We start from the raw sequence: 14520 nt of genomic DNA on the forward strand, positions 1-14520 counted from the left end.
GCTTAAAATATGCTTATTCTTTTCTGTGTGTGGATGGAGCTTAACTTGCATCAGTTTAAATAATATCTTTTTTTTGCCTTTTATTATGATAGGAAAGTATAGTATAAAGAAAGTTCGATGACCCGGGACTTGAACTTGGGTCTCCCAAAGCTAAAAAAAAAAAATATTGTCATGGCACTGACCACTAGGATATTGCAGCTGGTAATTTGCAGCAATTTGATAAATATTAGAACCTTATTGTGTAAGAAACATAGGGGGAACAGAATCCGACGGCAAATAGTTCAGCTGTCGAAATCCGTTCCCCCACCCCAATGATGAGAGATGTTGATGTATCGGCTTAAAATATGCTTATTCTATTCTGTGTGTGGATGGAGCTTAAACAGCATCAATTTGATAAATATTAGAACCTCAGTGTGTCAGAAATATGGGGGGAACAGAATCCGACGGCAAAAAAACAGCTGTCGGAATCCGTTCCCCCACTCCCATTATGAGAGGTGTTGATGTAATGAGAGGTGTTGACTTAAAAAATGCTAATTCTATTTTGTGTGTACATGGAGCTTAACTTGCATCAGTTTAAAGAATATATTTTTTTTGCCTTTTATTATGATAGGAAAGTATAGTATCAAGAAAGTTCAACGACCCGGGACTTGAACTCGGGTCGCCCAAAGCTAAAAAAAACAAACTTGTCAGGGCAATGACCACTAGGCTATTGAGGCTAGTAATGTGAGGCAATTTGATAAATATTAGAACCTTATTGTGTAAGAAACATAGGGGGAACAGAATCCGACGGCAAATAGTTCAGCTGTCGAAATCCGTTCCCCCACCCCAATGATGAGAGATGTTGATGTATCGGCTTAAAATATGCTTATTCTATTCTGTGTGTGGATGGAGCTTAAACAGCATCAATTTGATAAATATTAGAACCTCAGTGTGTCAGAAATATGGGGGGAACAGAATCCGACGGCAAAAAAACAGCTGTCGGAATCCGTTCCCCCACTCCCATTATGAGAGGTGTTGATGTAATGAGAGGTGTTGACTTAAAAAATGCTAATTCTATTTTGTGTGTACATGGAGCTTAACTTGCATCAGTTTAAAGAATATATTTTTTTTGCCTTTTATTATGATAGGAAAGTATAGTATCAAGAAAGTTCAACGACCCGGGACTTGAACTCGGGTCGCCCAAAGCTAAAAAAAACAAACTTGTCAGGGCAATGACCACTAGGCTATTGAGGCTAGTAATGTGAGGCAATTTGATAAATATTAGAACCTTATTGTGTAAGAAACATAGGGGGAACAGAATCCGACGGCAAATAGTTCAGCTGTCAAAATCCGTTCCCCCACTCCCATTATGAGAGGTGTTGATGTAATGACTTAAAAAATGCTGATTCTATTTTGTGTGTGGATGGAGCTTAAATTAAAGTACATGTAGTCTGACCATTGACCCTGGTTTGTGCACTTCTCTCTTTAGATCAAAATTGCATTATTTATTTAATTATTTATTTTTTGGAGTGAAGAGTAACTCTGCAGTGAACTTCACCATACATGAAGCCACCAACCTTACAACATCTGTATTTGAAATTGACATCCTAGGATCGTGTCTTTTTGGCTTCAGTTTCTTGTTTGGTGTTCCTACACTCATGTTATATGGCTCATCATGACACGAACAGGAAGTGGAGCTGCATCAGAGTTCTTCAACCTCAATCTCTCTTTTTGTGGAATCGTTACCTCTGTGAACTCTTTGCTCACTTTGTTCTCAATCTGGTTTCTGTTCCAAAGTCTACTAGCATTATCCCAGTTTTTGTTAGGACTTTCTGAAGTTCAAACCTCTCAGATATAGAGTGATCTGCTGCACTGGAGCCTGGATAATCACTCTTGGATCCTGTTTTTGCTGCATGCTTGGTCTTCTACTTATGGTTACTGTTTATACGTTTATGTGGTTCCTCTCAATGCAATTCACACTCTACCTCTCCATCCAGTTGTTCTGATGTGTGGCTGTTCTCAGAGCTCTGAAGCAGTCAGGACCAGGAGAGAGATGGAGAGAGAGAGAGGATGAAAACCACATGAAGAGAAGAGCATTTCATCCATCTCATTGTAATAACTACTGTGAACATAGTTTTCACATGTTACATTTACTATAACTGGATTGGTTTCTGCTGTGTCAGAGCAGCGTTTTCAGATTCTGTGGGTACTTCGTTCTTTATCTGCACCAAAATGGAAAACTCTCCTGCCTCAGCTTCTGTAACATGTAGAGTTAATTAGACCTTGTATCATTATCCATGTCACATGTCCTGATTACTCTGTCAGGATCTCCTACATTTGATAAAAGTGTGATAAAAATGTGACTATGGGTGTCTTCACACTTAGCAGGTTTGGTTGTATATATATATATATATATATATATATATATATATATAATATATACACACACACTCTGGTGTGATTGCTCTGTTAGTGCGGTTCATTTGAATAAGTGTGAACCCCGTGTTATGTCCCAGGACGTATATCGTTGTTAATTTTCGGAATATGTGCGTGTGTGATTATTGTGTTTCCGTGCTGCCCAACAGCATGCTGGGAAATGGAGTTTGTCTGTTTTCCTCTGTTCATCCCTGTCCTCTCGCAAGAGCCTAATTGATGCCACCTGTTCCTCATCAGAGTCTGGGAAGAGGAGCTTCCATTTAAACAGCGGGAACTGGATATACACCAGAGAGAGGTTGGCCTGTCCACTTTCCCAGACTTTGTTGAATGTTGCATGTTCTGAGCCTTAATGCTTCTTTAAGAAAGCCTGTTGTAGTGACAGAAGCTATCTTTCCATCAACACGTTTTTATCCGAATTATGTGATATCGAATGAAAAATGCCTTATGGAAACAGTAAAATTCGATGGAATTTCTTGAATATCGACTAAAATGAAATACGGTCGGTCTCATCGGATTTTATCTTGATCGATATACGGTTTATGCGATAAACGCTGATGGAAACGTTATTTGCCGAATAAATAATGGATTGCGATTAAGTTTTAGGTCATTTTATGGGTACAACCCGCCACAAAAGAAGAAGTTTTAGTTAATTTCCGCCCAGTTTGCACCCATTATAGGCTACTGTCTGGTTTGCACACATGGCCGGTGTCAACAAAGTGGACAAACGAGGAGACGAGATACTTTTTGAATTTAATTTAACAGAAAAATAAAACGGCTATTATAGCAAAAATCTAAGAAATGCCATAATAGTCAAATAATGTCGCTATCAGCTGTCACATAAGCACCTAGAGTCCTGCAATGGGTTGGGTACCCGCATAAAAGTGGCTAAAACGGGTGGAATTGTGACATTCCTAAAATTCACAGGCGGGGATGCGGGCGGATAATGAACTCTTTGCGGGCGTGTAGCGGATGAAAAATATGTGCAATATTTGTATGTCTAAATTGCCATTACACACTCGCAAATATGTGTTTTGGGCATCCTTAAAAATATTATTGTTTGCCGTTACCCGACCGATCCTGTCAATTTAGGACCGACCCAATTAATTTTTTCCCCCTTTTAGTCCGACCGACTGGCCGGTTGTAAACTTGCGTTAAGATCGACCGATTTTTTTTTTTTTACTCTTCAAACAACTAATACAAATGCAATAAAATAATATTAATTATATTTTAGTAGGCCTAAGTATTGTGTATATAAATTGCCCATAGCCTATATAGGCCTACAAACGTAGGCTACGCTATTTCTTTTAAATAAAAACCCGTCAATCAAGCAAAATAATATTCAATGATTGTAGGGCAGGCTAATAAGCCTATGTGTTGTAGCCCAGTCATTAAAAAACGATTTAGTTTCATATTCATGTTTAAATAAAATAAAATATATAGCCTATATATTTTTTTTTAGTTTCATGTTGATTATATGAAAAGTGAAAAAAGCATGAATAAGATAAGATGATCCCGAATATCGGGAGACAAATGGAGTGGGCAGACATGATTTTGACCACTTTATTAAGTTTGTTTTTGTAGAAAGACTTTCTTTAAAGTGAATTTCGTTTTGCATTAATTGTATCTTAATTTTAATCAATGTTTAATCAACCATTTTCCTGGATTTAATACATAAGAGCTAAATATAGCAGTATACATATAATCAGGACACGGAGAGGCGCCCGCGCGTGAACTGGAGGTAGCCTAGGCTACTTGAATGGCCCAAAACAAAGCGCACTTTAGCACTCATTAGCCCATTCATGAGGCTATTGTGATGTTGAGAGAGGTGCGAGATAAAAAATAAAGCACTTTAAATGGAATGATTTTAGCTTGTGTGCGATTTATCGCGGGCACGGGTCAGATCTGGTGCTGAACTTTGCGGGTACGGGCGGGGGCGGGTCTCCAAAAATGGACCCGTGCAGGACTCTGCACTATTACAACTTGTGCAATATTGATCATTTGTTGGTAGATGGCGCGATCCATTTTGTCTAGCAAAACTTTGTTCGCAAATGTTTGCTTGAATGTTGTGCGATTCAGTGCGAAAATGAATGGAAACACCTTAAAATGTCTCAAATCAATTCGATATACCAATTTGATCGCAAAACAGCATGTGACGTCATTACGCACAGGTTTTTATTCGCTTTAAAGCCGTTTGATGGAAACACACTTTCACCAGCTTTATTCGCATGATTTTTTTTACCGAACTTCAGATAATTCGATTGACAAGTTGATGGAAACATAGCTAGAGAAAGCTTGGTGTGTTATAGCCCCATTAGTGTTGCCTACAGACGCAGGGAGGTGGGTGTCACTTTTGTTTGCCAACACTTGCTTTTTTCCTGTTTTTGGGTTAGTCAAGGAAGATATCTGTTGTTCATTTGACTTTTCTATGGATAGGAAGTGGTGGGCAGATCGAGGCTTCGTGGAACACTGAAACAGTTGAAGCATATGTGCCGTGTTGTTTCGAGGCTTTGAAACAATCCGACACCCATCTCCACGGTGACCCTTATAATGGTCAGAACAGTGTAAATGCAACAAAAACCTGGGCCAAACATGCATAAAAACAGCTTGTTTATTTAGTCTTATCACAATTTTTTCACTGTAGCCTAGTTATCATTAAAGTGATTATGTCCACTTCCAAGTGAACTCTGGTGCAGTTCGACTGAAATATGAATGCAACACAGTCCAAAATCTTAAACAAACCAAAAATAGGATGTAATCAGGGCTGGACATTAACACCCACCAATCCTACTAGCCACTTTGGCGGGTTGAATTTTATAAAATATAAATTTTTCAGTTGTAGTCTTTCTAAAAGGCATCTGGAATAATAAACTAAGTGCAATGTAGTGATGTCAGAAATATAGATTTTTCGATACATATCGATACTGAAATATCTGAAACTGTACATCCCTTTACTCACTCACTATATTTGCTACGGATGATTACTGTTGGTGGGACTGCGCATATTGAGCATAATTTTACTCGTCCCCGCAGATTTTGTGCTCACTCCCAAAATCCGTGCACATAAAGACATGTTGGCTATATAAAACAGTATAGTGGGTCCGTGTGACGGGTCTTAAAGTGACGAATATACCGGATGCCAAATTAAGAGATAATATAAAAAATATCAATATGGCAGTTTTTCCCCATGGTATCGGTCAACATTGTGACAAGTGGAAGTGCTGAGTGGCTAGTTACTTTGGAAAAAAGTTAATGTCAAGCCCTGGATGTGATGTCACAAGATGCAACTTTAAAAAGGACAGAATGCTTAAACGTAGTTTTTCTCATCATAGGAGCAATGTTGACCATCACCGTTCAGTACAGGCATCAGAACAGCCGTCTTCTTGCAGCATTCCCGCCTGTTTTGACTCGTTTACACATTTTAAGCTCTTTGTAAGTTCACAGCAATACCGTCATATGTACGAACATACAACAAGTGCATTTAGTCCAGCACAAAGCATTGTTTTGGGTGTTCGGTAAGTTCCGTCGCAAAATATACGTCATAAGCTGGGTTTTTTTTGTGTGTATTTTTAGGTTTGATGTTACAACAATGAGAATATGAACACTAAGCAAACTAGGACTTATCCGAATTGATGTCAACTACACCGCTTTACAACTATAGGACGGGAAGAGCTAAATAAACGTATCATTGCATCTAAACCAACAACATGTTTATTAGATCCAATACCCACTAAACTACGGAAAAAAGTGTTACCTGTAGTGGAAGAGCCTCTTCTCAATATTATTAACTCGTCTTTATCCTTAGGTCATGTTCCAAGAATATTCAAGTTGGCAGTTATAAAACCTCTCATTAAGAAACCACATTTAGATCATAATAACCTAGCAAATTACAGACCCATTTCAAATCTTCCATTTATGTCTAAAATACTAGAAAAAGTTGTGTCCGCTCAATTGTGCTCTTTCTTGCAAGAAAATGATATCTATGAAAAATTTCAGTCAGGATTCAGGCCGCATCATAGCACAGAATCTGCGCTCGTTAAAATTACAAATGATTTACTTCTAGCTTCTGACCAAGGCTGTATCTCAGTACTAGTTTTACTTGATTTTACACTGTGTTCGACACTATAGATACAAAATACTCTTAGATCGACTACAAAACTACACTGGTGTTCATGGACAGGCATTAAAGGTTCACTTTGAAATTAAATTTTGGTATGTTTTAGCTTACCTCAAGGGCATCCAAGATGTAGGTGTCTTTTTTTCCGCAGTAGTTTCAATTTTTATATTTTAGGTCAAACCGTTCTTGTCTGTCAGTCATATAATGCAGGTCGATGGTCACTTGTCTCAAACAGCATGCACAGAGTCCAAATTAAAACAATTCACCGTTGTCCAAATTAAACAATTCCCCATCGTAAGTACACATTGATGGCCTAAGACACGAAACGAGCGGTTTGTGTGAGAAAACGAACAGTTTTTATATCGTTTTTACCTCTTGAACTCAGCCACGTCCAAGTGATCTGAGAGCGCGGGCGGGTATAGATATATACAATAGACGGTTTCGCAGTAGCCAAGGCGACATCTAGTGTATATATCTATATACACTGATTTTTTTTTATTAGTTTGTGTTGCGACTTAACCCTGGACAGGTCGTAATAATTTTTTTTTTTTTTTTTTTTGGACCAGACCAAAAGCAAGAGAACCATTTTACAATTGTGAATACAGCCTAAATCAAGGCTATAAGTTTCTAAACATTTTAAAAACCAAATTAAATGAACTATTAGGGGTGTGCAATGAAGATATTGTCTGTAGAGTGAATTCAGGTAAAGTGCTCTCCAGATACATGGTCTTTTTAGGTAAACTGGGCCATACCTTATTTATGATAAAATTATCCTGCATCTTAATTATACATTTGAAAATCTCTTTGGGAAAAACCCAATTGGGGCTGCAGGAGCTGATCCAGCATCTCAGGCTGCAGATGTAGGAAACACCCAGGACAGATGGCCAATCTATCACAGTCATGTTAGTGAATGTCAGTCTTGTTCATATATTTGAGTATACTGACACTTTTTTTTTTTTTTTTTTTTTTTTTTTTTTATTATTATTTTGCATTTTAATCCATAACGACAGTAACAAACAAAACAGGTACTATGCAATTTTTTACATTTAGTGAACAAAGGGCTTACTACAGTAAGAGTCCTTCTTTGAGGTGTGGCCACAATCATCAGTGTCATATTCCATTAGCAAAAAGTATATATTTTTTCTTTTAAAGAAACAGTGTTCCTTTAATTCAATTTGTATATGCTTTGATAGAGCATAACAATTGGGCACAGTTCAATCAAGCTTAAATGGACCATGCAATTTACTTGAATTCACCCCTTCAATATGTTGCAGTAAATCAAATGTGTCAACACTAAATGAAAAGCCCATTTTTAGATTTAGACTTCAGTATAGCAAATATGCCTGGTATTCATAAAAATGAAAGGTCTAGTGTAAGTTCTGCAAGGAAGACTCAATTGTTACGTCACTTATTACATTCACATCTAACCAATCGTGTTCTAATACTTGTAGAATAAAAGATCGGTACACATGTCTGAGTTCGCAGATGCTGACGCCAACATTCGCCTCCATCCTCCCCACCACCACCCTGCCTATGCCTCCCAGGGGGTCGGCTGCGCCCCTGCCTTCGTCTTCAGGCGGGAAATGCAGATTCCGTTACCCTCTGGTAGTCAGCTTTGGACGGGGGCCTAAGCCAAATAACCTCATAACATTATACTTGCTTGCTGGTCTGTTAATAAATTAATGCTTTGTTAAGTCACTTTGCCTCCAGAGTCTTTCTGGTAGAACTTTGTATTCTAATTGCCTAAAAAAGAAAGTAATCATAAGAAGCAATTCAATTCATGGGTGGCAACTACATCAACAAATTAATTGATAATTTGTTGCATTCATGTAAACACAGAGTTTTTAAATAAATGTTCCACAAAGAAGTGCAATGTTTTTCTGTTCTGTTGTCTGTCTTTTGTAACCTCATGATTTTCACTTTGCATAGCCGGTGTCCTATGTGATAAAAAATGATATTATTGAAATCGTGACAGCTGTGAAGTGACTGTATAAAACAGCAGTGAGCTTTATGTCAGGCCAGAGAGGATGAAAATTCACTCTTCGGGTGAAAGCTACTTGAAACCCTGTATGGCTGAAAGTGACACATTTACATTAATATTATTATAATTAGAATGCAATATATTATCTGGCTATATTTTGTGTATTATATTGAATTACTGGGTCGTATTAAAATGACCTGCATTAATGTGCAATTTTACTTTACCTTTGGATCTTGTGCTTCAGGTCGACTGCTACTGTTTTTTTTTGGGGGGGGGGGTTATTGATGCTATTTTTTGTTGTTGTTGTTGTTGGTACATTTACATTTCTTTCTTTCAACAGATCACAATTGCAACATCATTCCTTTTGTGCATCTGGTTGGAGAAGAGAAACATGGAACTAATGAATAACTTTACCATACCTCATTCATTTGCCAACCGCACATTATTTCCATTTTGGGAAATAGGAATATTAGAAATATGTATGCTTACCTTCAGCTTCATGTCTGGTGTTTCAACACACTCCTATGTGATCTGGCTCGTCGTTACTGGAACAGGAAGTGGAGTTTTATCAGAGTTCTTCAACTTCAGTCTCTCTCTTTGTGGGATAATTTTCTCTCTGAATTCTTTGCTCATTCTGATGACAAATTGGTTTCCGTTTCCAGTTCTCATAGCATTAACACAGTTTTTGGTTGGACAAGGCATCACTGGCCGTCCTCTGTTTCAGTGTCTGATCTGTGTTGAGCGTTACCTGGCAGTGGTTCATCCTGTAACCTTTCTGAAGTTCAAACCTCTCAGATATAGAGTGATCTGCTGCACTGTGGTCTGGATAATCACTCTTGGCTCTTGTTTTTTCTACATGGTTGTTTTTTTATTGTGTCCCACTTATATTTATATTTTGTCCTACTCCACACAGTACCTCCTCCTCTTCTCCATCCAGTTGTTTTGTCTTGTGGCTGTTCTCAGAGCTCTGAAGCAGTCAGGACCAGGAGAAAAAAGAAGAGAGAGAGGGGAGGAAAACCACATGAAGAGAAAAGCATTTCATCTCATTGTAGTAACTGCTGTCAGCTTGGCTATCACATACGTTCCTTTTACTATGACTGGATTAGTCACTATTTTGACAGTTAACAATTTTCCAATCCTCTGGTCAATTAGTTATATTTGTTTTATGCTAGCTGATTTAGTTCAGCCTGTTCATTATTTGCATCGGACTGGAAAACTATGTTGCTTCTCTGACCAAAACAAACAAACAAACAAATGCCTGCATCTGACATTTTGTTGAGTTACTTAAACTTATATCATCTGAGTTGCCACTCAGTCTTATTTTGTTATAATGATCAGCTGACTATTACTTCTACAGAATGCAGTGAGTTGAGCCGTCAATGATGCTGCTCTAGACAACAATCACTGCTCTGAAATATTGCAATATATACATTTTAGGGTGTGTGAAATTAAATGAACCTTTCTGAACAGATTGTTTGATTTCAGTGGAATGATTCTAGAACACTGACTTTTATGGTGCCATTGTGAACCATATGTTTTGTTTATGTGAACGAGTGTTATGTAGCCGCTCATTTGGGGTTTAGGTTCATACATTATTAAAGTGTGCTTTGTTATTTACTCAATGTTTGTTGTATTTCATTTTCCTTTAAATGTTATGAATACGTAGTATCAGCTCACTTCTGAATTGTTTCAGTGACAGTGTATCATATTGTATACATAATCGTATATTTATTATTAGGTTTTACACAAATCAATCGGAATTTAAAAAATATGGTATTTAATAAAACAATAAAACAAATAAAACAAACAAAAAGCCTTGTTTAATTCCTAAATGTTTTCATTATTTTTTGTCATAACTTAACAATTTATCTGTGTGTAAATGAATTTACGAGTTTTCAAATTTGTTTTCCAAAGAGAAGTAAAATTAGTATATATATATATATATATATATATATATATATATATATATATATATATATATTTTTTTTTTTTACTCAATCTTTTATAACCTTATGATTTTCACTTTGCATGGTGTCCTGTGTGATGAAAATAAAATCATGTATACATGGCTTGTGACGCTGTGAAGTGACCATATAAAATGGCTTTCAAGCCAGAGAGGCTAAACACTCACTCTTTAGGTGAACGCTACTTGGAACCAATATGGCCATGACAGCAACACATTATTTAAATTAATATTATTATAATTAGGGTATTTTGTACAATGACACTATTGTATAAAATTACCTAGATTTTCTGCTTTGAGTTGGCTGTTAGGGATTTTTATTGACTTCCATGGTACATTTAGACTTCTCTCTCCATCATGGAACCATGGAAATATTGAGCCTAATAGCTATAATAATATAAATATTAATCTTACCCCAAACCTCAAGCCATGATTGCCTGTAAAGCAACAGAATAAATGTAATATCAGTATGTTGTTAACCACATATAGTTAAATGTGTTTCACACTGGAATTTTTTAACAAGCTAGTTCTTTTGCTTTCTGGTTAATGCTGGCTAAACAAAATGTGGTTACACTTTATTTTAAGGTGACATAGTTACAATGTTCTTACTCAAATAAGTACTGAGTAATACAAATTAACTATGTACTATAGAGTTCCGGTTAGGTTTGGTTTATGGTTAGTTACTTGTAATTTTGCATAATTTGCTGTTATTATAAGTACACTCTAAAAAAGGTTCTTTAAAGGTTCTTTACACATAGTAACAGTTCAATTTAGAACCGTATCGTCCCAAGGAACCCTTTATATGCTGAAATGGTTCTTTGTGTTAGAGTTTAGGGTTCCTTATTCTCACCTTTTTGTTTTTCAAATCTGTAACTGTCAAAGCATCCTCATTACTGATTTTCTGGAGCTCAGTTATACAACTACAGTTACTACATAATGTCAACATACTCTCAACAGGTAAATGATTTATTTCCGAATTAAAAAGTCAATAAATTATAACTTTCATTGTAAAAAAATCAGGTAAACCCTACTGTACATTATGGGGACAAAATGTCCCCAAAAAGATGACAATATCTGAAATCCTTGTGGGGAAATTTTTTGGTCCCCATGAGAAAAAAAAAAAAGCTTTTAAATCATACTAAGTGATGTTTTTTGAAAATGCAAAAATGCAGAAAGTTTTTTGTTATGGGTAGGGTTATTGTAACGGGATAGAATATATATGTCCCTGCATGCCTCTCCTGCATATCTCCAGAATACCACTTAATACATTCCTCCCGCATTGGAGCAGCAACCTCAGCAGGCAGACGAGGTAGCTCAGACGAGACAATCTGAATATTTACAAGCATATCGCTCTTACAATCTCAACGACCTCTGTCAAGCCAAGCCTACCTCAGCTCTTCCCAATCTTTGGGGGTCCTAATCACTCCGCCTACATTTAACTGAGATGATGCCCCCACTCTGAGTCTCCCGGCCACCAACACCAGACACCCAGATCAACATGACTACCATCCCTTCCCCCCTATCCTTCATCCTTTCCCCCTATCCTTATTCATTCCTAACCTTCTTCAATAAATAATTCTACAACATTCATGGTTGTTGTCACGCTTTGGCTGACAAAGCAGACAGACGAAGCTTGATTCCAAAATATAACAAAGCTTTAATGTACACAGGCAGGTGAACAGGACGCAACAGCGTTTATAACATAGACACGAACAATAACCGACAAGGGATTGAACTGAACGGGGAGAATATATGCACAGGGTAAACAAGGGAACTAACTAGACACAGATGGATGAAGGTTAACTAATCAGGGACTAATAAGAACAGGTGCACAACCGGGGTGACGATGTGGTGAAGGAGGCCGATGGGGAGGTCAGAGGAAGGGAGGAGTCCAGGGGTGCCAAAGGGGTGCAGGGTGAGGGCGGTAACCCAGATAGGGCCTACTCTCCGGGTGGAGGAGAAGCTGCAGCGTGGGTGAGTCCATCAAGTTCATCTTTGTTTGGTCGGTCATTCTGTCACGCTTTGGCTGATGAAGCAGACAGACAAAGCTTGATTCCAAAGTATAACAAAGCTTTAATGTACACAGGCAGGCGAACAGGACGCAACAGCTTGTATAACATAGACACAAACAATAACTGACAAGGGACTGAACTGAACGGGGAGAATATATACACAGAGTAAATGAGGGAACTAACTAGACTAACTGGATGAAGGTTAACTAATCCGGGACTAACAAGAACAGGTGCAGACAAGACAGAACATAATTGTGAAAGTTTTGGCGTGGTACTTACTCGTGAATATGGATCCAAATGCAAATAATAAATACGTAAAACATGTGATAGTCTACTCAAATATATGAACACAACTGACAGTCACTGATTATTTTAAAAATGACATGACTGTGATAGATTGGCCATCTGTCCTGGGTGTTTCCTACATCTGCCGCCCAAGATGCTGGATCAGCTCCAGCATCCCCAATTTGCCTTGTTAAATTATAATTTATATTATGTGTTAATAAACAAGAGGTTTATCTAATGTATAAGTAAGATGCAGGATCATTGTATCATAAATAATGTATGGCCTAGTTTACCTAAAAAGACCATTTACATTTAGTGAACAAAGGGCTTACAACCCTTCATGATGATGGAGTCCTCCTTTGAGGTGTGGCCACCAGTATCATATTGCATGAGCCAAAATTGTTTTATCGTTTAAAGAAACAGTGTTCTTGTAATTCAAGACAATTTTTATATGCTCTAACAGCGCATAACCATTGGGCACAGTTCAATCAAGCTTAAATGGACCATGCAATTTACTTGAATTCCCCCTACAATATGTTGCAGCAAATCAAATGTCAAAATTTTTAGATAAACATGCCTTGTATTCATAAATTGTGTATTATTTTTTCATTACAATCTTTAAGCAAAATAAAGCAAAGTTTTTCTGTTCATGTTTATTCAAGAATGTCTGTCTTTTGTAACCTTATGATTTTGCATTGTGTCACTAAACTCTTCTGCTTCCTTGTAAAAAACAAAAAAACAAAAAAAAAAACATCTGTGACATTTTGTGACAACTGACCAATCCGAACTCAACATTGTAGCATGCTACACACAGTCAAGCAAACTGTTTTTGCTCTGGACTACAATCACTATCGAAATATTGCAATATAGACATTTTAGGTTGTGTGAAATTAAATGGACCTTTCTGAACAGATTGCTTGAGTTCAGTGGAAAGATTCTAACACTTCATGTAAGCTGACTTATAAGGTGGCGTTTTGAACTGTATGTTCTGCTGTGAACGAGTGTTATGTACGGTTTAGATTACAATATTAAGGTGTGCTTTGTTATGTACTTGCTTATAGTATTTCATTTTATTATAGATACATAATAATAGCTCACTTCTGAATGTTTCAGTGACAATATATCATATTGTACACACAATCCTCTATTTATTACACAAAATCAATATTATATTTTTTATATTATATTATTATAATATATATAATATAATATTATATTCCTTTCAGTTGTTCTGCTGTGCTGCTGTTCTCAGAGCTCTGAAGCAGTCAGGAAAACGCTATCTCACGACCAATTTGTATGTATTTTACGAGGTGGCTAATTGAACTCGAATGAATTCGTATGATTTGTCTAAACCTCAGTGATGGGTATGTTTAGGGGCGGGGTCAGGGGTAGGTCATTCATACGAATTCATACGAATTAGGCAACTCGTAAAAATACGTACGATTGAGCAAAAATCTAACAAATTCATACGAGGTTGTACGGATTTGTACGAATTAGCCACCTCATAAAATACATACGAATTGGTCGTGAGATCGGGTTGGTCAGGACCAGGAGAGAGAGAGGAGGAAAACTCTCATGCCTCTGTTCTCCAAAGAAACTGTAACTGTGACCTTTCAAAGAGTCATTATATGCTAACACGTTTTTGCTTGAGATCCAGTTAAGATGAATACTGTAGGTTGCAGAAAGCCTCAACATTATATTTATATTTTGAAAGGGAAATTATGTGTGCAAAGCTAATGCATTGACCTTT

The 14520-nt window shown here is 37.1% G+C and overlaps 1 long non-coding RNA gene across 1 annotated transcript in view; it reads left to right on the forward strand.

Moving 5' to 3' along the window:
• Positions 1-525: 525 nt before the first annotated feature.
• Positions 526-14520, forward strand: part of LOC309477373 — a 339545-nt gene continuing 325550 nt past the window's right edge. Inside the window, exons 1-2 of the long non-coding RNA XR_014198618.1 lie at positions 526-1011; positions 1356-1394. This is a non-coding gene — a long non-coding RNA (uncharacterized lncRNA). The remainder of the gene's footprint in view (positions 1012-1355; positions 1395-14520) is intronic.

This window comes from Leuciscus leuciscus (genome assembly GCF_965113295.1).
Source record: "Leuciscus leuciscus genome assembly, chromosome: 16".
Classification (NCBI taxonomy): domain Eukaryota; kingdom Metazoa; phylum Chordata; class Actinopteri; order Cypriniformes; family Leuciscidae; genus Leuciscus; species Leuciscus leuciscus.